The sequence below is a fragment of the Parasteatoda tepidariorum genome, chromosome 7 (genome assembly GCF_043381705.1).
Source record: "Parasteatoda tepidariorum isolate YZ-2023 chromosome 7, CAS_Ptep_4.0, whole genome shotgun sequence".
Classification (NCBI taxonomy): Eukaryota; Metazoa; Arthropoda; class Arachnida; order Araneae; family Theridiidae; genus Parasteatoda; species Parasteatoda tepidariorum.
Genome location: NC_092210.1, coordinates 13,820,559 through 13,845,351, shown reverse-complemented (window position 1 = coordinate 13,845,351; position 24,793 = coordinate 13,820,559). Strand labels below are relative to the sequence as shown.

At 30.7% G+C, this 24,793-nt stretch overlaps 1 non-coding gene across 1 annotated transcript; it reads right to left on the bottom strand.

Annotated features, from left to right (window-relative positions):
* Window positions 1–22,899: 22,899 nt before the first annotated feature.
* On the bottom strand, window positions 22,900–22,983 carry TRNAL-UAA (transfer RNA leucine (anticodon UAA)). The gene has a single exon. It is a non-coding gene; the product is annotated as a tRNA-Leu (tRNA).
* Between the last annotated feature and the right edge of the window lie 1,810 nt (window positions 22,984–24,793).

Here is a 24,793-nt window from a genome sequence, read left to right as displayed (position 1 = left end):
AAACGTCTGGAAGATTTTTCTTCTAGTTCTCTTCCCATTTTTAACATGTATTTCAAATTAAAAAAGAATAAATACAAAAAAAAAAAAACTCAATTTTCTACTTTCTAAATGATACAAATGTGTTAATTTTAATAACATTTAAACAAAATGGAACGATGATATGATTTTCTACTTTTTGAATGATACAATGTGTTGACATATTTTGACATTGTTGACATTGATGATATGCTGAAATGCAAGCAAAATAAACGGAGATGGCCGAGAGATTAAATTAACTGCCTCTCCAAACTCCACTCGCAACATTGAAACTAAGTCTTCTAAGTTTCCTCAACGAAATAAAAAAAAAATAAATAAAAAGAAGGAAAAAAAAAAAGGAAAAGAAAAAACAAGATATTTGACATGGTGCATCAGCTTTTAAAAAGAAAACAATATCCGAAATTACTAATTACCTACACTTGAAAAAAAAATTGCCACAATTTGAAAACACGATTTCATAAAATTTATAGCAATAAGAAGTATAATAGATTAAGGGTATAAAAATTGCAACACTCAGAAAAAAGAAGAAAAAAAACTTGATTTTTTTTCTTTTTTTAAATACTTTTTTTTAATTTTAATATCTTTTCCTTTAAGATTTTAGTAGCTGACTACTCAATTTGATCACCTCCAAAAAATATACCCAAAAAAAGAATTCTGGCGATATTTACGGCGCCAATGGCGAGAATATGTAAATCAAATGAAACAAAGCTTCTTCAAAATCGGGGCGCAGAAGGGAGATTTCAAAAGAATCTTTTTCCACTCCAGTTAGAGTAATTTTCTTTCTCCCTGAAAAAGGGAAGGAAAAAAGTTGTCACAGAACCGGACATGTCAAAAGAACTGGGCGTGGTCTCACCTGGCTTCTACCTGCACGTTCACATCCAATAGGAAAGTAGTTGTGCTCCGCCTTCTTTAGCGACCGAGGACACCACGTGACAGTTCACAGCGACACATTGTCGTCCTTGTCAAGCTCTTCGCTTTTCAGTGTCCTATCAGGTTGCTCTTTACCCACTTGGAGCAGATGGAGTTTCCTAATTGGTTTCCGCTTAACGATGGGTAAACTTCAAAAGGGGTTATCTGGAATGTTATTATTAGAAGTCCTTTAATAAGTAGAATTTGAGTAACTTCAATAAAATTTCTCATTAATTTGATAATTTTCAGAAGGGAAGAGCAAGATAACAAAGCGTTTATTATTATAATATTTTTTTTTGTATTTTATGTTATAATTTGTTGGCTGAAACAAATATTGGTTGGTAGGTAAGGGGGCATTAGAATATTTCGGAAGCATATTTTTGGTTTATCTGACTTCCCCTAACACTATGTCAGTAAAAATAAGCAAATTACAAATAATCTCCCATGAAAAAATTAAGCAAATTGCAAACCTCCTCCTTTTAAGAAAGTTGCGGTGGCCTTGCTTTTTGCTCTTACTGTCTAACTTAAGCAGCAGTAATATAATTTTAGAATTAACGTATGCATTTCAAATAAAAGTTGTAACTTTGCACAAAAAATTTTATCGAATAAAATTTTATTGAAATTAACTCGAAGACATTTTTTTCATTTTTTTCTATAAATTTAAATTTTATTTCGAATTTAAAAATTTTCAAATGTGAAATTTTCATTAAATTTTTCGTTAATTTTTTTCATCTAAGAAAAAAATAAGAGGATTTTAGTGTCTTAAGTAAGCATTGGTAATACTCCCTCTTGCCTTCTTCCCAACAAAAATAAACAAACTTTAACCGTCTTACTTACGTAAGCTGCTTACGGCTCCCATGGCATTGCAATACGATGAAGGTTACACCCAAAACTCAGAACTTTAAAACAATTACAATAGTATTTTGATATGAATTGATAAATCGATAATGAGTTGATATGAATAGATATGCTGATAATGAAATGAAATTTAATTCAATTAATAAAAAAACTTTATCTATCGCACATCTTTCTAAATCTGCAATATTTTAAAAGTAAACTTCTTCTAAATTTTAAATTAATAAGTTTTTTTAAAAATTCCAAATTAATTTTTAAGTATCAAATTTTTGAACATATTTTGTAGATCATCGACCCATTTCGTTAATCTTTCTAGTGTTTAAAATTAGAATATAACAAGCATATTAGAACCCGAACAACATCTCTTTAATAATGCTCAATATTGTATCGCAACTTTAATTATGACTTTACAGAATAGCAACAATTAAACTTCTTTATTTGCCGAATATTTTGGAACCAAAAAAAAAAAATTTGCTTTAGTTTTAATAATTGATTTCGTTAAAATGATAACTTTTAAAAAACAACGCAAAAAAAAAAAAANAAAAAAAAAAAAAAAAAAAAAAAAAAAAAAAAAAAAAAAAAAAAAAAAAATTCTAATAAACGTAAGTGATTTTTAAATTTTCATACACAGTTTTAAATACTTTTTCCTATTTGAATAATTTACTTTAAAAATAATAATTGCTGCAAAAAAATTTTTTTACAACATTGTAAATGTTTAAAATAAAATAGAATAATAAAATATTATTTTTTAGCCCAAATGTGCTCATCAAAATAGAAAGAACTTTGTGCTGAGTTTAACACTTAATTATTATTTTTTTAAGCCTTTATCTAAAATTGTTCCTTGCAAATTTAAGAAAAACTATAAGTTAATGTTAGCAAATAAGACTAAATTAATACATTATCAATTTACAATTTCATTAGAAACCAAAAGGCTAAAAATCAATAAAAAAATTTTTTAACTTTAAATTAAAGAACAAAATTTTTTCGAAACTATAAAATCACAGTCAATTGCAACTTTACTATCTTTGTAAGCTATTACAATTACGATATAAGTTGAATTAGACAATTGTAGAATTTCAACAAAGGTGCAGACGCGTTTGACTGCCTATTTACTTAATTATGTTTATAATTTCCCTTCTGATGAAAATAATTAGGTAAATGAAACGTATTACTTTCTTTATTGTTTTTTAAGACCGTTTGTCAAAAAATGTAGTAAAAAGAAATATGTACATTAAATATCGCGACTTTACCTAAGGGGGAAGAAAAAAAAAAGACTTTCATATATAATCAAATTCTTGTGAACCGTCATTTATACGGTTTTCTACCCATTTACAACTAGTATTTTTCAAAAATGTAAAAAAAAAAAAAAAAATTCTCGAACTCCAGTTCTGCCGGTCATGAGATTGACAGATAAAACCGCTCGGCTAGTGCGCAGTTGTAAGTAGCCGAGCAGGTGTAAAGAACTAAGTAGCTTCATTAGGCGGCTCTAGTTGGTGCGATAAAATTCTGGTTGTTTAACTATATTAGATGAAAGCAGTTAATAAACAGTTTTTCTCAAACTTAACAGTTTGATTTCCATTTTATTTATGGTTATTTTACTGTTTTGATTTCATATGGTAAAATAACCATTCAATAAATTGTTATTTAACCATTTTTTCCGAGAAATTTCGAACAGTGTGTGATAAAACAGAAACCAATGAAACATTAAAATATCTTAATTATGTTCACATATAATCGGTTTGGGGTTGAAAAAAGTCACATTTGGCATGAAAAAAAAAACTTTCGTTAATGAGATAAATCTGTTGTTTCATTAAAAATATTTTTTATCAATGTTCATAGAAGATTAAAGTGTTCTAAATAAGGTACTATAAACCCCTCTCCTTAAATATAAAACCGTTTTCACAGTTTTTAAAATGAAGGCTGTTAGCATTGGAAATACGGAGTGGACAAAACCGTACATTTGTTGCAGAATTTAATCGCATCTCAACCTTCTGCAAAATTTACATTTTTTGAGTACCTAAATTAATATTTTATTATAAATTACGTATTATATTTATCTAGCAATAAAAATGAAGTAAAGAACGCATATGAAATCTAGGATAGCTACTAAAGGATAGGTATTTTGTGGAATTTTGAAAATAGGAAAGTAACAATTTTGTACCAACAGTGTTTTTTCGCAGCTCTTTCGTCACGAAAAATAAAAAAAGCCACAGTTCAAGTGCAAGTTCATTTGAGACAAAGCTCTAATTTTTAATTGTGACGGACAAGTAACGGACGAGTAACTTAAATATTTTAAAAGTTCTTAAACGTTTTTCAAAATCACGATTTTGGCGGATTTTTTTCCCCCTTGAGGAAATATATCAAAATCAATGAGTAATTTTCTATCGTTATAAATTTTTACGAGTCCAGATAGTGCAGCAATTGAGTTACTTTTTAAACGTTAAAAAGTACATCACAAACGCTCTTCATTTTCACAAAACTGTATTTTATTTTAATTTTTTTATTTTTTTTATTTTTTATTATTGACGCTTTGTCAGATGGATAAAAAGGTAAATTAAACTTGTTCTAACAGTTATGAATAAGTGTTACAAGCTAGTAGCAGCGAGACGCATAGGCTCAGAAGATAAAGAGCTCGTCCCTCAATGAGGAAGTCTAGGGTCGAATCCCAATTTTGGCTGGTCGATATGAACTCTGATCCTCGATCTCTCTGACCACAGTTATAACATAAAATATCCTCAGTTGTAGAGGGATCATACTTTAAAATTCCCTTGCCGACAGGCTAACCATGGTAGGTTTTCTTGATTTTCTTGTCCATGTAACACAAATGAGGGTTTGTTCACAAAAAGTCCTCCACGAAGACAAGTTTATCCCGTTGCATGATCCATGAGTTTCCTTGTCTTTTGGATTGGGTTTAAAATTACAATGGAGTTGAACATGGATATGGAGTTGAACATGGATATGGAGTTGAACATGGGTAGTCACAGACTCAGAATTGGGTCAGCTGTTTAACGCCGGTAACAGAACAAAAAATAAAGAAAATAGCAGCAATTAACCGTGAAAATAGTAAATTATTCGTAAAAATGACCTCATTTCATGTCAGAATGTTTTTATTTTCATGACAGAGCCTTCAATCAACAGATTTAAAATAATGTTCAAAAACCAAAATTATATCTAAAAACTTTCAATCTGGAAATAGTAAGAAATATAATAGAGACTCGAATAAAATAAATGCACTTGTCGACGGAATAAAAGTAAATTTGATTGTCTATCATTCAAAGGTAAAATTGCCTCCATTCTCATCTAATAGCGCTCCAGTAGACCAAGGGAAGCACTTTGTCACAAATTGTGTTGGACAACACATCCGCTTTTTTTGAGGTTGTCCTCCCCCTCCCTAAACAATCCAGAGACTACGGAATCTGACATCGTTGGGTGGTGGGATATTTACTCTGGACTTAACGACAACTACTTAAGGATTTCATTGTTCCCTGTAACCGACGGGAAAGGCACACACAAACTTTCACCCGATTTCTACCCCTACCCCCCACATCAATTCACTCCTACTTTTTTTCTCCTCCAGTAAATGCAGTGTTTCGAATGTTTTTTGACCTTTAGGTATGCCCACCTGCTATGAAATGTGGTTACAGTTTTTTTTTTTATTTTTTATTATTTTTTTTTTGCTACCCATTCGAAGCATCCGCTTTTCTTTGGAAATCATTTTTTAATACAAATGGCACATTGAGTAGAAGTAATTTTTAACTGAAATTAAAATTATTTTTAATTTTACATTATTTTGAAAAATAAGTATTAATAGTACAATGAGAAAAAAAGTATTGTCAAAACTACTAGATTAAGTTAAAATTTACCATGTTTCTGTCTCTATAGGACCCAAAAAATGTTTCTCGAAGCGTTTTGGTGATGATTGTGGTAAAATTAACAATAAAATATGGTTTTTGTGATAAAATCTGGTAACTGTGGTAAAATTTGGAAATTTTATCAAGATATATATTACAATAAAATAAACAAATAATAAATAAAAACATTTTTTTTGGGATAAGTTAGAGAGTTATATATGATATAAAAAATCTAGAAAATATATAATATGGAAATTTTCTTTTTCAATTTTGCTGCGCTTTGCTTTTTGCCTTATTCCTCTTTTTATTTATTTATTGTTTGCTTAGCTATCAAAAATTAAGAAATTCTAAATCAAAAATGGATGTCATTTATTTATTGAACAAGCCGGAATACATTAGGAAAGCAAAAATGAATTGGAAAATCTTTAAATGAATGAATAAAAAATATTTTCAAGTTATTTACAATAAAAAAAAAAATAGAAAAAAATAAATAATAATATCATGAGCACTCGTAGTGCCTTATGCTATCTAACGAGCAGTATTGTTGAGCACCATATGGGTAGATCAACGTCGCCGCAACAACGTAAGAAAGACCAACAGAACTAAGAGAAAAATTATATTCATGCCCAAAGCGGGACTCGAAACCGGGATCTTCCTGGTATGAGATCAACTCCTTGACCACCATAGCAACCTGTCGGTTTATTTCGTCATTCTAATTCCGATTGTCTAGTGTTCATTTTAGTTTCCTATCTCACATAATACACGGCAATGAGATTCTGAGTTCGGAAAACATTTATGTCGTATATTTGAGAGTCCGCGCTTCGTCACAAATCATGCTATTTTGTAATGAAATTACTCTCAAAGTTAAGGAAAAAATACTCATAAATAAAATTAAGACGCACATTGGGGAGCTCAAGGATTGCTGAATCGTGATAAGGGAGGGTTTTATTTCTGAGAGTATTAATAACATCAAACAATCATAAAGAATTTCCGAGTCATAAGATATACAAACATGTGAATGTTTTTAAGACTGTTAGAAATTTATTGGAAAAAAATGGTTAAATAACAATTTAATTAATTATTAACTAAATAGTAAAATAACCATAAGTAAGAAGGTAATCAAATTGTTAACTGTGAAAAAAATCGTTTATTAACTACTTTAGCCTAATACGGTTAAACAACCTGAATTTCGACGCACCAAATAAGCCTACCTTACGAAGTCACTTAGTTCCTTGCAAATGCTTGCATATTACAGCTGAGAGATATAATTTGTCAGTCTCATGACCGACAGTACTGGGGTTCGAATCCCAACTCTGACACAATAATATTTCCTCTGTTCTCTTTAACAGATGAAGAGATTTTCATTGTCCTGAGATCCCCAATGTGCGTCTTACACTCTCCAATGCTCATTGCCTAACGAAAAGCCTAGCTCTTATGTCCAATTAAATTTCATTTTTTACGGTTTTGAAACCACCCTAGTTGTAAATGGTTAAAAAACCGTATAGTTCTGTATTCACTGTCTCATAACCATGCTAATTGAAAACGCTTTCAAAACCGTGCAGATAATAAATTTTCTTTACCGTAGATTTTACTGTTAATCGGATGGACAGACTGCTACCGGTTAATTTACCATAATTTTGGAATTAAAATTCTAGCAGTGTAGGTGTTTTCATTTGTGATACATTTATTAGTGTTTACAAATCTGTTAACGCGAAGCTAGATTACATTTATTATATGTTCTTAAATCATTTTTCTAATGTTCAAGTATCTTTAACATGCATTAAAAATTTTAACTATCAATGATTTAAATTCCATGCAATTTTATTACAAAATATTCATTTTCCTCTAAATTAGTTTTAAATTATGAAGAAAAAAAACCTCATTGTTGAATGTGGTATTTTTTGAACAGTTAATTAGTTACTCAAACTCATTAGGTATTTATAATGAACATCATAAATTATCATTTATAATATAAACCTTTGAGAGTTTTAGTACTATATAATTCTGAGGGACATTTTTGAGAAAAAAAATGGAGGGAAAAATTCTTATTTTGGTCAGATTTAACTACACAGTATTTATCTAATTAATTATCTAAGTGCTAACAATTTTTTAAGAAGGTAATTTCCTTAAAATTCTTCAAATTGAACTATGCACATATGTAGATAAGCTCTCAATGTTTCTTAAACCTACTTATTAAATATTGAGTCAAAGGTAATAAATAGAACATTATGCTATGGAGCAATATTGCGCCAAAAAAGGAACCTACGGCGTCACAGTCACGTGTGCTACCTACAAGTCACAAAAGTCAAGACTTGACTTATAACTGACACTAAATGATTCTTTTTTTCGTGCCGCTTCTCACCTCACCCTGTTTCTTATATCCACAAGAGGCATACACGGCGACAATCTTGCTTTTAGAAAAATCTTTTTTCGTTCTTTTTAGCCCAATTTTATTTGTTATTATTATTTTCTTTTACCATTTCCTCCTACCTACCACCAACCTTGGTACTCAGATATTTTTTTAAGCTCTCAATCGCTAAGAAAAGCTCTTCATGGCTTTTAACCTGTCTAACCTATGTGATGGCCGCGTCATTCTACTGTTTGGCGAGAGGAGCAAATTGTTGGCTTTTAAAAAAAAAAGTGCCAGTTTGTAACACAGGGGGATTTATTTGACCAATTTGGTCAGGTGTCTCTACAGAAGAATGGAAACAGACATTAAAGAAGTAAAGCGGACTCAAATTGAAAATTTCGTTTTCCCCCAACTCGGTTCCTCTTTCATTTATTTATTTTTTTATAGAGTCAATGACATTTCTTCGTATGACATGAGGCTTTTAAAGTTTCTCTCTGGGTTTGACATTACAAATTAAAAGAAGAAATAAGAATTAACTGAAGTTTTTTTTTTTTTTAAACTTATTTTAACAATTATGAAAAACTAACAAATAATGAAATTAAATTTAAGAAAGAACTAAATGTTTTGCTGAATTTCAAATTTTGATTGATATTTAATAAAAATACTTTCAATTAGGGTCTTTTAAATATTATGTAAGCATGTTCTTGGTAATTTCAGACTATCTCCCTTCCCTCTTGTAAGCAAAAATAAGCAAATCATAAACCAAACACCTTCCTATGTTTAGGTAAGAAAGTAGCATTATGTTTTACAGTACCTATCTAATTTTCTAATTTTAGGATTGCATTCGAATTAAGGATGCCTNACTGAAGTTTTTTTTTTTTTTAAACTTATTTTAACAATTATGAAAAACTAACAAATAATGAAATTAAATTTAAGAAAGAACTAAATGTTTTGCTGAATTTTAAATTTTGATTGATATTTTATTTAAATACTTTCAATTAGGGTCTTTCAAATATTACGTAAGCATGTTCTTGGTAATTTCAGACTATCCCCCTTCCCTCTTGTAAGCAAAAATAAGCAAATCATAAATCAAACCCCTTCCTATGTTTAGGTAAGAAAGTAGCATTATGTTTTTACTTTAACTTTGACTTCCACAGTACCTATCTAATTTTCTAATTTTAGAATTACATTCGAATTAAGGATGCCTCTTTGCAGAAACCAAAATTTATGTTTATAATAATTTTTAACTAGTATTTTCCTCCAGTGTTTAAAATTCTAAGCACCTGAAAATCCTGGAATAAATGTTTTTCTAACTTTTTCTTTCCCCAAGCTTAACCTTTATTTTAAATTCAATATTTTTCTGAGTTTTCTTACTTTATATATATATATATATATATATATAAAGTAAGTTCTTACTTTACTTACTTTATATGCATGCCTATTTTATTTTTCTGGATTTGATCATGAAAAATAATATTGAGCTCACTTAATTAAAGAAAAAGAGTTAGTAGAATTAATAATAGTTCGTATTTTGTGGAATCTATATATATATATATATACATATTTAAAAATTTTTGAAAAAAATATGATTTTAATATTTTGCGTGAGCATAGAACAAATCCCTCTTCCACAAAAAGATAATCACAATACCCCAATCCCCTTTAGTTTCTTATGTCGTATGTAATATTTGGACGTAACCGTAAAGAAATTTTTAAATCTAAGACTTTAGATGAAATAAATTCCAGAAATATATACCGAAATGCATTATAGAAATATTTATTAATAAACATTTTAATTTTAGCACTATAAAATAAACACTGTCATACACTATACTATCATCTAACACAATCTTATTGCTCAGAAATTGAAAATATTGAATATATTAATAAATAAATTAATAAGAAATGGAAAAATGAAGGAAAAGAAAACAATTGTTGTTACCATGGACCATGGAGAAAAACAGTTCATTATAGATCATTTCATTTCGTAAAATGTTACTGAAATTTTTTTTTTTAGATCTTATTATAGAAGATCTTATTATAAGATCTAAATATATCTTACTATATTCTTTAGATCTAATTGCTGAAACAAATAAAGAAATAAAATTCGAAAAATAAGGGATTGAAAAAATTTTAGTAATTCAGAACAATATTTAACTTAACAAAAACCCTCAAAGAAAGATAATTTTAGATTGAAAAAATATTCGAAGAAATAATAATTAATATTTAGATAAACATTAATATAAATATTAAAATAAATATTTATTAACATTCAGTTTTAATAATAACAGATTATCGGCAGTTGTATTTCAATAATACCACAGATTCAGTTCAATAATAAAAGAGAAAAGATAAGCCCAAATGTGCGATTAAATTGAAATTCGTATGTTCCTCCTTTTAAAAAAAGTGAAACTATTTAGAAAAACTTAGTATTATATGAATAACTAATTTTTATTTCGCACTTTTATAATATCATTAATTTTGCATTGTTAATAATTTTGGATCGTAATAAACCGTGACAATATGGATCGTCTTGAAAGCTTTAAATTTCCATCCATTTTACTCAAAACGGTACCAACTGAGTCTTGTTATAGAGCAAATTAAATCATCTTAAACTTGATTACACGATATTATAGTTCAACGGAAACATGGTTCAGTTTTCCACCTTAGAAAGGGTGAACCAATTTTGCATTGCTTTATGGTTCAATAAATCGATATTATGGTTCAATGTGTAGATATTATGAATCAACATTGAACCCATTTTTCTTTAGAACCTAGTTTTTCTCATTTCTTTGTGACTTATAACAAGAGACAGGGATTTTATTTCATTTAAGTTTGAAAATCAGGACATTCAGTATTTTTCAATCCAAAAACAAACAAAGCAATTTTATGGGTTGTAATGCTTTTTTTTTTCTTCTTTAATTTGATTCTTTTTCACGTGTTGGATTTAAGATTTCTACTGACAGTTAAACAAGATAGTGAAAATTAAAATCCCCCTTCAAATTAAACCTGACTAACTTTACTTAGTAGAAAAGTTTAAAGAATTCCGCAAAAAATTTTCTTAAAATGTTAAGAGTTCTATTTAATAAACAATAATACTATTTGTTTTTTTCCCTCCTCAAAAATAAATAGCCATTTGATAACTTTTTACTTGAAATAACAAGTAGCACAACATTCAATTTTAAAACTATCAACCTTGTTTCGATAGCACAGCAAATACACGCTATTCACACTTCAAATTGTTGCTGGCTATCTTCATAATTCTTCTCTTTTCCAGCCTCTATTTCGCAAGGAAAGAAACAAAACAAAAAAAGAAGAGAAAGAGCTAGTTCGTGACCAACAAAGCCACGTTTTGTCTTCCCCTTCTCCCTTCTAAAATTTTGATTCCTCTTCCCCCAACGTTTCGCGTTCTTTGATCGTGCCCCCTGCCCCCGATCTGACGACGAAAAATCTGTTCGTGCTTTCGAAATTCGGCGAGTGAACAGAACCAAAGGTTCGATAATCGGAACAGCTGCTGCCGGGATTCCGTCATTGTTTTCCTGGGTTATAAATGAGGAGAGCCCCTAGCCCTTGACGTTCAATGACAGAATCCTTCTATTGCTTCTGCCCCCCTTCTTGGGAGACCCCCCTGCACACACCAGCCTATACGAAATTACCAGGACGGGAAGGCCACTCGATTAGTGGTGATAAACAGAACTCCCTTAACTCCCCCCTTACTCTGCCATCCCCCATTTCTACCCGTCCAATCAAACTTTTTTCTTTTTATGATTTCTTTGCATGATGGAATTGCGTTAGGATACCATTTTTAATCCATGGACGTGCCGGCATGGTTAAGGTTCCATCTCTGGAAAACTGTCACGTGGTTTGTCTTCTCGAATGCTGAAGATCCCGGACTTTGTTTCTCAAAATGTGCTCCCCACAATACCTTATAGAACATTTTTTTTAATACGCGTTTATAAATGAAAGGGGGATTCTATGAACTATTAATCATTGTTCACTGGGAGAATCTCATTTTGCTCTGCTCGCCAGTTTGTCGTGTTCACAGAGACAGCTTATAGAGAAATGCGTGTCGATTCAGATTAGAATTTTTGTGCTTTGATGATTGGTGTTGTTTTTAAGCAATATGCTTGATTCGGATAAAAATTGAATAAAACTTTTCACTTTAATTACATAAAGAACCACAAACTGAAATACAACCACTTGCTTGTACATAGCGTTCATAGTTAGGAAATCAGTTAGGAAATTAAATGATTTAATTTTATTACTGGCACAGAACAGCATGATTTCTTTAAATCACGAGATTCCTTTAAGATTCCATTTTGAATCTATGTTGATGCCGGCACGGTTAGGGTTTCATCTGTGAAAAATTGCCATGCTGTTTGGTTTCTCGAACGCTGACGATCCCGGACTTAACTTTTCAAAATATTCACCCCATACCTCATGGATCAATTTTCTTTGATAAGTGTTTATAAATGCAAAGGAGATTCTATGAATCATTGTTCTTTTAGAGTCTCATTTTGCTAAGCTCGCTAGTTTGTCGTGTTCAAAGAGACAGCTTTGTGTTGATGATTGGCGTTGTTTATAGACAATCTGTTTGATCGAGTTAAAAAGTGAATAATCTGAGGAAAAGATTTTTAATTAATGACACAAAAAACTAAGAAATGAAATAAAAGCATTTGCTTGAATAGTATTTTATTGTTAGTAAAGCTGGATAATTTAATTTTACCACTAGTGCAAATAAAATTGATCCATACATGGAATATATGTGTCTAAGTAAATTCCAGAGATTATAATCAACCTTTTTCTCTTAATGATTTCTTTGCATGATGGAATCACGTTAGGATACCATTTTTAATATATGGATGTGCCAGCATGGTTAGGGGGGCATCGCTGGAAAACTGTCACGTGATTTTGCTTTCTGCACACTGACGATCCCGGACTTAGTTTCATAAAATATCCTTACTTTTAAAATATTACAACTTTTTTAGATGTTCGTAAATGAAAAGGGGATTCTGTCAACTTATTAAATAGCTGTTCGGTGCTAAAATTTCATTCTGTTTAACTCGCAGTTCGCTGTTCTCACAACAACAACATAGTGCGTCGATACGGAATAAGGTGTTTAATGCGTTGATGATAATCGCTATTTTTAAGCAATGTACTGCAGTATTGCCTAGAGCTAAAAATGAATGAGCTGTACAAAATATATTGAATTAATTAGTGCTCATAGAAAAGAAATAGCAAGAAATTTGCATATATTTGCTATTGTACGTATTTTCATAATTAGTTTATTGCAACATGATTTTATTTTACTTTGTCACTGGGCCAGAACCAAGGCAGGAGGCAGATTTTATGGGTCCGAGAACGAAATCCATTGCAAATTTTCTCAAAACACAAAAAGTCTGATTTTCATATTTTATAAGATGAGCCGTGGAGGCTCAGAGGAAAGAGCGCTAGCTTTCAAATCAGGTGAACCAAGTTCGAATCCCAGAGATGACTGGTCGATTCGAATTCCGCACCCGGCTTGCACTGACCACAGTGCTGACGTAAAAAATATCATCAGTGGTAGACGGATCATGGGTTAGAGTTCCCTTTGCCGTCAGGCTAAACGTGGGAGGTTTTCGTGGTTTTTCTCTCCATGTAACGCAAATGTGAGTTAGTTTCATCAAAAAACGTCCAATTTCTTCCAATACTTGATCTGGGAGTTCTCTGGTCTTTTGGATTGGGTTCAAAATTACAAGGCTATGCAGTTGAACATTGGTAGTCGTAAACCCAAAATTGGGTCAGCTGTTCAACGACGATTAAAAAAAAAAAAAGGNAAAAAAAAAAAAAAAAAAAAAAAAAAAAAAAAAAAAAAAAAAAAAAAAAAAAAAAAAAAAAAAAAAACGGGAAATCATTATTAGAAAAATCAAAATAAAGATGGTGTTAATTTCTTCAAAGACAAATAAATTTATTTGCCTTACAAAACTGGAAGTTGCTCTCAATGAAAGAAAAACGTACTGTAGTTTTCTTCAAAACATAAATTGGTTTTTAATTACTAGAATTCGTTTTTGATAGCTTCTGATTGATCTTGATAATGATTTTAATATGATATTATGATACAGATATGATATTATGCTGCGAATAAGAAACTATACTTAATTTAATTATGTTGCTATTTTTTCAATTTCTTCTACGGAAGGGAATTTCACTGTCCATTAAGCAAAGAAGATTGACTTTAAACTTCATTCGACAAATAAGCAGCATTTTAATTATTTGAAAACCATATCCTCCGATTTATCTCCATAATGTTTCGCCATATTTTGATTAAAAAAATTAAAAAGCTTGAATATTTGCAACCCCAGGTGCATGTGTCATTTCTGCCATGGACTCTCTTCCACACATACCGTTCCAAAAACATTGATGCTACGTAAGATTAACATTTATTTATTTATTTTTTATTTTTTTAAAAATTTATTTATACATTTCTTTGAACAAAAATAAAGAGTCTTAGTGATGAACTTTCGAACTCTTCTACCAATGAGGACAAGTTTAAAATTATCATTTTAAAGTAATTATGCAATTCCGGAAAATTTTATTTTAATTCCAATAATGTTTGCAGATTAATTATTAATATCTATTGGATTATAACACATTCTTTTTCTTGTGCTCACTAGTTTTTATGTGCACGGATTATAAATGCATTCAAATTTTTCACATTAGAGTTTCGATAAATTCTTAGTTGTTAAAATGCATATCAATTGCATCTTGTTTAAAACCTTAAGTTTTTCTATTGATTCCTATTCACCCATTTATTTTTTTGACGATTCCAGCAGCAAAGTAAATAAAATAAATAATAAAAATTTATTTATCGATAAACAATTTATTGTTCATTTTATAATTTAAAACGTCAAAAAAAAAAAAAAAAATATTTCTTCATATTTAAGACTAAGGCGTGAGAAAATATGACATTATTATCGCAGAAAAAAATTTCAATTACTTTATTGTAACCACCTGGTGTAAAATTTTGTTTTTCCTTGGGTAAAATTTTATTTTTCTGGAAAAAAAAATTGTTTTAAGAAAAAAAAATTTTTGTTACTTATTTTCTCCTTAAATATAGATGCAAATATTATTACACAAAGCTTGACATCGAAGTTCTATTTTTTCAATGGTAGCGCAATAATTGACTTAGTCTCAGTTAGGATATTTTTAATTCTGTCCTCTTCAAAGGTTATTCGTGAGATTTCGACAGTGTTTTTATTTTATTCATCACTTAAATATCAGTTTGAGAATCACAATAGCCATATTTTTTATTTAATTTTTGAAAAGGATTTTAAAAATATACATTAAAGGTGATAATTACGGAACACCTTCTAAAACCTGTGGTACAATGATATTAATTTCTTTATTTTTATTTTAAAAATGTCAGTCTATTGGCTATCATGCCCTTTGACTACGAACTCTCCAATACTTTTTCATAGTACATATCAAGTCTCTCAAAGCGGAGCATTCATCGAGATGTTATGTCCAGTATCTCATAAATTACACTGAGGTGAGTTAAACACACTGTTAGAAATTTCACGGAAAAAATGGTTAAATGACAATTTATTTAATTGTTATTGTTCCATAATCAAACAAAACACTCAAATAACTATAAATAAGATGGTGACCAAACTATAATCTGTGAGAAAAACAGTTTACTAGTTGCTTTCACTTCATACGGTTAAACAACCAGGATTTTTTCGCGCCAACTATGCCCACCTAATGAAGCCACTCAGTTCCTAACAACTGAGTACATATTATAGCCGAGAGAGCTAATTTGTCTGTCTCATGACCGACAGTACTGGGGTTCGAGTCCCGGCGTCGACACCACACTATTTCCTCCATTCCCTTCAATACATGAAGAGTTCCCAGTGTCCAACGCTCTCCAATGACCATTACCTGGAAAAAGCCTAGATCCTATGTCCAGTTAAATTTCTTTTTTATGTTTATGAAACCATGCTATTTGTAAATGGTTAAAAATTTGTATAGTTTTGTATTTATGATTTCATAACCATATTAGTTGTAGATAGTTTCGAAACAGTAAAGGTAAAAAATGTTCTTTACCGTAAAACTTACGGTTAATCGGATGGACGAACTGCTGCTTGTTATTTTACCATAATTTACCATTTATTTTACCATTTCAGAATGAAAATTCTAACAGTGCATGTTTAAACGAAGCAGGTTTGTTCCAGGGTGTTTTCCAGTTTACCGTACAATGATGTTTACATTGAGTTTTTTTTTAAATTGAATATACAATCAGTACATGAGAGAGAAAAGTAAAATCTTTTTGTGAGAATNTAGTGATCCATCCATACATGTATTATTTACAAAGACATGGTACTGTCTTAGTAAATTCCAGAGATTATAATCAACGTTTTTCTCTTAATGAATTTTTTGCATGATGGAATCACGTTAGGATACCATTTTTAATCCATGGATGTGCCAGCATGGTTAGGGTGCCATCGCTGAAAAACTGTCACGTGATTTTGCTTTCTGAACACTGACGATCCCGGACTTAGTTTCGTAAAATATCCTTACTTTTAAAATATTGCAACTTTTTTACATGTTCGTAAATGAAAAGGGGATTCTGTCAACTTATTAAATAGTTGTTCGGTGCTAAAATTTCATTCTGTTTAACTCGCAGTTTGCTGTTCTCACAACAACAACATAGCGTGTGTCGATTCGGAATAAGGTGTTTAAGGCGTTGATGATAATTGTTATTTTTAAGCAATGTACTGCCGTACTGCCTAGAGCTAAAAATGAGTAAGCTGCACAAAATATATTGAATTAATTAGTGCTCAAATAAAGAAATAGCAGCAAATTTGCCTACATTTGCTATTGTACATATTTTCATAATTAGTTTGTTCTAACATGATTTTATTTTACTTCGTCACTGGGCCAGAACCGAGGCAGGAGGCAGATTTTATGGGCCCGAGGACAAAACTCATTGCAAATTTTCTCAAAACACAAAAAGTCTTATCTTAATAATTTATGAGATGAGCCGTGGATGCTCAGAGGATAGCCCTCTTACCTTTCAATGAGGTGAACCAGGTTCGATTCGAATTCCGCACCCGGCGTGCACTGACCACAGTGCTGACGTAAAATATATCATCAGTGGTAGACGGATCATGGGTTAGAGTCCCCTTGCCGTCAGGCTAACCGTGGGAGGTTTTCGTGGTTTTCCTCTCCATGTAATGCAAATGTAGGTTATTTTCATCATAAAACGTCCACTACGAAGGCCAATTTCTCCCAATACTTGATCTAGGAGTTCTCTGGTCTTTCAGATTGGGTTCAAAATTGCAAGGCTACTGCGTTGAACATTGGTAATCGCAAAGTATTTAGTATTATTTTGTCTCAGTTTTAACCTATCAATTTTAGCACTATATTCATTTATGTTATTTTATCCTTTCACCTTTTGGTGGTTTTATGAGTTGCATTTACGGCTGTTTTTGGTGCAATCGTTGGATTTTTTGTCTTGTATTGAGGGGTCCACCAGCTCTGGCTCACAGCTCACTCAGTTTTTACTGGTCTCAGGGTTAATAATTTTTGTATTTTACATATATAAAAATTTTGTATTTTATTTATATAAGGGTTAATAATTTTTGTATTTTATATATATATAATTTTTGTATTTTATTTATATAAGGGTCTGTTGACCTATTTTAATGATCCATTGTATTTGGCGTATGGGCCTATTGGCCTAGGCCGCTGTAAAATTTGAATATATATTGGTAGTCAAAAATCCAAAATTGGGTCAGCTAACGACAATTAAAAAACGATTTAAAAAATTGGGAAACCATTAATAGAAAAATCAAAATAAAGATAGAGCAAATTTCTTCAAAGACAAATTTAGTTGCCTTACAAAACTGGAAGTTGCTCTCAATGAAATAAAAACGTACTTTTCTTCAAAACATAAATTGGTTTTTTAATTACTGAAATTCGTTTTTGATAGCTTGAAGACATCTTTTGATTGATCTTAATAATCATTTTAATATGATATTATGATAGAGATATGATATTATGGTACAAATATGACACTATGCTTAATTTTATGATAATGATGAGATTTTAATTATGTTGCTATTTTTTCAATTTCTTCAACGGAAGGGAATTTCACAGTCCATTAACAAAGAAGATTGCATTTAAGCTTCATTCGCAAATAAATAGTATTTTATTATTTGAAATTCATATCTTCTGATTTATCTCGATAACGTTTTGCCATATTTTGATAAAAAAAATTTAAAAAACTTGAATATTTGCAGCATGTGTCATTTCTGCCATGGACTTTCCAACGCATACCGTTTCAATAACATTGATGATACATTAGACTAGCATTTATTTATTTGTTTGTTTGTTTATTTATTTATAAATTTTTTAATAAAGAAATAAAGGGTCTTAGTGATGGACTTTCGATGTTTTCTACCAATGAAGACGAGTTTAAAATTATCATTTTAAAGTAATTATGGAATTCCAGGAAATTTTATTTCAATTCCAATATTGTTTTTAGATAAATTATTAATATCTATAACACATTCCTTATTTTTATTTGTGCTCACTAGTTTTTATGTGCACTGATTATAAAAGCATTAAAATTTTTCACATTAGAGTTTTAAATTCTTAGTTGTTAAAATGCATATCAATTGTATCTTGTTTAAAATCTTAAGTTTTTCTATTACTTTTCATTGAACCATGTATTTTTTTGACGATTCAAAGATGATTTTGGCAGCAAAGTAAATAAAATAAATAATAAATTTTTTATTTATCGATAAACAATTTAGTGTTTATTTTATAATTTAAAACGTCAAGCAAAAAATTTATTTCTTCATATTCAAGACTAAGGCGTGAGAAAATATGACATTATTATCGTAGAAAAAAATTCAATGACATTATTATAATGACCTGTAGTAAAACTTTGTTTTTCCTAGGGTAAAATTTTGTTTTTTAAAGAAAAAACTTGCTTTTGTAATACTTTCTCCTTAAATATAGATGTAAATATTAAGCCACAAAGCTTGACATCGAAGTTCTAGCGTTCCAATGGCAGCGCAATAGTCGTCTCAGTTTGGATATTTTTAATTCCGGCCTCTTCAAAGGTTATTCGTGAGGTTTCGATTGTGTTTTTATTTTATTAATCACTTAAATATCAGTTTGAGATTCACAATAGCCATATTTTTTATTTAGTTTTTAAGAAGGATTTTAAAAATATATATTAAGGGTGATAATTACGAAACACCTTCTAAAGCCTGTGGTACAATGATATTAATTTCTTTATTTTTATATTACAAATGTTAGTCTATTGGCTATCATGCCATTTGACTACGGATTCTCCAATACTCTTTCATAGTACATAGTCAAGTCTCTCAAATCGGAGCATTCGTCGAGATGAGCTGTAGTCATGAGTAGTATAGTATTACATAAATTACACTGAGGTGAGTCAACCACACTGTTAGAAATTTCACGGAAAAAATGGTTAAATGACAAATTATTTAATTGTTATTCTACCATAATCAAACAAAACAGTCAAATAACTATAAATAAGATAATAACCAAATTATAATCTGTGAGAAAAACAGTTTACTAACTGCTTTCACTTAATGCTGTTAAACAACCAGGATTTTATGGCATCAAATATGCGCATCTAATGAAGCCACTTAGTTCCTAACATATGAGTACATATTATAACCAAGAGAGCTAATTTGTCTGTCTCATGACCGACAGTACTGGGGTTCGAGTCCCGGCGTCGACACCACACTATTTCCTCCATTCCCTTCAATACATGAAGAGTTTCCAGTGTCTTACAATCTCCAATGACCATTACCTGGCAAAAGAATAGATCCTATGTCCAGTTAAATTTCTTTTCTACGTTTATGAAACCATGCTATTTGTAAATGGTTAAAAATCCGTACAGTTTTGCATTTATGATTTCATAACCATATTAGTTGTAGATAGTTTCAAAACAATGAAGGTAAAAAATGTTCTTTACCGTAAAACTTACGGTTAATCGGATGGACGAACTGCTGCTTGTTATTTTACCATAATTTTAGAATGAAAATTCTAACAGTGCATGTTTAAACGAAGCAGGTTTGTTCCAGGGTGTTTTCCAGTTTACCGTACAATGATGTTTACATTGAGTTTTTTTTTAAATTGAATATACAATCAGTACATGAGAGAGAAAAGTAAAATCTTTTTGTGAGAATTATAGATTGCGCTTAAATTTATAATTACGTTTAAATTAGATTACGTTTAAATTCTAAATTTTAAATTTCTTTTAAAAATGTGAATAAGAAATAAATAAATGAAAAAAAAAGTAAAATAATTTTTTAAAAAAAAGAAAGAAAACTTAAAATTAATGCTACGAACAAAAATATCTATTGTCTCTTTTTTCAATTTTCAAGAATAATGCGTGAACAAATATGACGTTAATATCGAAGAATAAAAAAGTTTGCGGTGTTATCTCACTACTTTTTTTTCTTCCCTTGAGTGAAATCCTTTCCGTCCTCTCTTTTCATTTTTTTCGTTAAAAATTTTTTTTGTTTACGTATCGTGTTTTTGTGACTTACACTCTTCTTCCTTTTTTGATTTAATATTCACAGTCGAGTCGAACTTCAAGAGGAAGGAAAAACTAAACACCACAAAGCGTGACGGAAAAGTTGTAGGATCCCATCGGCAAAGCGATAATCGACACCGTCTCCCACCAGAGAAAGGCGACAATAATCGAGGACAAATCAATCCTTTCGCACCCCCGCGTGCTCTCCCCCTTTTTCCCCCTCTTGCGGAAGACGAGTAGCTAAGAAGTGAGGAATACGCAACAAAAAGGATTGGGATCGGTTGGGGGGGGGGAATAGAGATTCGAGTTTTGGGGAAGGGAGGACTAGGTCCGCCGAGTGAGTCTCCAAAATGAGAAAAGTGTCATTATTTTATCCCGAAAATAAATGTGAGTTTCCTAATGACCCGAGTAATGGTCCGGGCCTCGGCCTCCAATAAATCAATAAAAGTCTCCGTCATTCCAGCTTACGAGGAAAATGTAGTTTGAGCTGAGGGAGGGGGGTAAGAATAATTCTGGGAAACGTCATAAGAAAATGTGTCCCCTCCCCCTATTAACCCCCCAGATGCGACGTGGTAGCGGTGACAGTTGTCGCACAATTTTGCCGATTTTTCGATCGTTTGGGTAGGGAAAGTTAGCGAAAACCACTTACGTCCTTCGCTGATATCGAATATGAAAAGAAGTTCCCTTCTCATAGCTATTAGCGCGGGTAAGTATCGTAATGAGAAAATAGCAAGGTATGGCAGGGGTAAAATTTTATTTGAGGTAGAAAATTGACGTAAATACAAATTAAAATGGTGGAAAGTAAGGAAGTAGAATGAATCTCAAATGCCAATAAAAATCCTTCTCTGTCTGCAATTAAAACAACAACAATAATAACAACAATCTCTTAAAATTTAAAATTTTCAATCTATATCTCTATAAATAAATGTCTGTCTGTCTATACGTCCTATATAGACTCCTAAACCATCCAATCGAAATTGATGAAATTTGGCATACGGTTAGTTTGAAGCCTAAGAAAGGTCATTGTCGACATTAAATTATTCTACGACGAACCATTGGACCGGGGAGAGCGATCTGTTTTTCTAAGCGTTAGCCATCGTTTTAAATTTATCTACAGACTATTCGATTTTCGAAATATTTTAAACATAACACCAGATATATTTGCTAGCCTATAGTTTTATTTGATCAAGAAAAGAGTTTATTGCTAGCACTTTAGTACTTAATTATTTTTTATTCAATGAGTCAAATAAATTTGAGGCACAACATTAGGAGTCTGGGTGGCTCAGGGAACAGAACGTTCTCCTTCCAATGATGTGACCGAGTTCGAAACCCAGCAATGGCTGGTGGATACGAATTCCACACCCGGCTTGCATTTGCCACCGTGCTGACGTAAAATATCCTCAGTGGTAGAAGGATAAGGGAAGGGAGGAAGAGAAAGAAGTGCTAGTTTTGCTTGAAAAATATTTTAATTTACACATAAGAAGTTCTTTGCTTTAATATTTACATCATACAAACGTGTTTATAAGTGGGGGTATATAATGAATATTATTGTCTGTGGCACTCCTAAACGCATTTTCCGCCTAAAGGATCAAAATACTTATCCGTTCAACTTCATTAGGAAGATATTGTTTTTTTTTTTTACTCTTTAAGAAAGAGAAGAAAAAAAATGTCTTTTAATAATTGACTTGGGCTGTTAAGAAATGGCTGTTGACTGTTGTTGAATCATAATTACCCCACCAGAAACTCTTAGCCCCTTGAGGCAGATTGAACACCGGTGTCCCTAGTAGAGATTTTCTTTTATAAGGGACTTTCTTCTCTAACTACAAGCAAAAGCATATTTTAACATTTTTAATTATAAAAAAGCAGTCTAATAGTTATTAAAAAAATTTCTTAGATTATCGAAATTATATTTGTGCTAAAACATAAAATACAAAAAATTTAGCTTGAAATTTTTTTTTCTCCATTCATATTCAAAATCTATTAATAGCAAATTTTGCAAATGAATAATTGCTTCTCTTCGCTCTTTATAGCTGCAAATTAAAGCAAATTGGAAAAATTATTGTTTGGAAGTAAGCCATGTTTGTAAAATTTTATCTTTAATTTAAAAAGGGTCCGATGCTGTGATTGATAACCAAGCATTATTAAAATGCTAATATTATTTTACTTTATTTTGACCCAAATTAATACAAAATAATGAAAAAATTATAAAAGTATTATTAAATTTTTTTTGTCTAATACCAATTTTTTTTTCTGTAAAAAATATGCTTATTTATCCCTTTTTTATGTATTTACAATTTGGGTTTAAAATTATCATGCATTGGACAGTATCAAAAAGAATGTCAGAAGTGGGGTTCGAACCCACGCTCTCTTTCGAGAACCAGAGCTTAAATCTGGCGCCTTAGACCGCTCGGCCATCCTGACTTGCTTAAGCTCATGTAATGTCATTAATTTGTTCATGCATGCTTTTGGCAGTAGAGTTAGTAAACTTAGGAAAGGAAATCAATTTTTAAAGACGAAATATTATTTTCGTGATTTTCTTAAGAATTTAGAGAAAGGAAAATATTTGCAAATTTTTTTTAAAGAAATATTATTAGTTTTGGGATTTTCTTGTTTGTAAATAAATTTTCTATACAGTCAAAAGTTTTTGATTACCTGCATTTACATGGAAATGCCGTGCATGGAATATTTAACCATTAACACAGAAAAATATACCAGTTTTTTATACAGTATCTCATAACCATAAATTATCAAAATGTAAAATTTAATATTTCCCCCTTCCCAATTTTGACCTAAATTAATAAAAAATTAGTAAAAAGCTTGTTTAATAAAAATTTTGTGTCAAAGGGTTAAGAAGTGAAAATTTCGGGTATTTCAGCCCCACTCATCTAGGAGAATTATGACCCCCTAAAAACCTTAAACAGAGCTTTCCTATTCTTATCTACTTCACGTGATTGAATCCTGATTCATCTGTATTCAACAGAAAGCAGGCTTTTTCTGAGAATTTTAAATTTTTTCTCTCCATATACTGCTTCCTATTTTTTGGAAATATTATCGACAATTTTTGATTATATTTACGAATTGATGCAGTTAGATTGGCGTAATAACTGAACGCTTTATTCAAGGATAAACAAGAATGTCTTTCTATAAAACATATATATATANATCAAAAGTGTTTTATTAAACGTTTCAATTTTGATAACCACCCACAATCTAAAATATATGTTTACAACTATCTTTATATTTCTGAATCACACATATAGTTAAGGCATATCATTCTAGAATTTTTTTATTTATATATATATATATATATATACCAATTCTCCCTTTGTTTGCCCTTCAATAGAGATCAACGAAAAACAATGTGTTTATGTGTGCTTCAAGGGAAACAATTCTGGCTCTAGCTACACTGTAAAAAAAACAGAATCCCCTAAAATTAACGGTTTTAAACCGGAAGCTGAGTTGGTTGTGCAAAACCCTAAAATTTACGAAGTAAAGCAGCCACTTAAATGTTTTTTTTTTCATTCACGAACAAGTTTTTTTCGTAAAAATTATGATGAAAATCCATCATCAAACTGATTCTTTTACCGTCACAAAACAAGCTTTCGCAAGAAATATGAATCTGATGTCTCAACAAACTTTTAACATATGCAGACCAGTTTTCCCTGGGAAAGTTTACGAAGTAAATCTCTACTGGCACTAGATGTTAATATTTTATGTCGGCGGAATTAGTATCGACCAATCATCGCTGGAATTCGAACTTGGGACACTTCCGTGAGAGGGGTGTACTTTGTCTTCTGAGCTACTAAGGCTTAGTTGTTTCATTAAGAAGAAATTGCGACAGTTAGAATTTCGCTACAATACTTTATCAATTTGACATTCAAATCACAGTTCTATTTATGTGATGTTGAACACCATAAAGTAATCGCTAAAAAGTAAGAGCAAGTACAGGAAATAATTTAAAATGATTAAAAAAAAGTAAACGCGTATTGTGGAACGCGAAACGCATGAGAAAAACTAGAATTTCCACTAACGTTCTTAATTCGTTTTAAAATTAGGATAAAAAAATCATTCTGTGAACAAAACGATTTTAAGCCGTTACATACACGGAGAAATTCAGGAAAAACAACGGATACTTCTTACAGTGCTATAAGCTTTCCACAACTTTATATTATTCTTTAATTGCCAAAGTTGCTGGACAGGCAACTCCTAGAATCTTTAAATTAATTTTTCC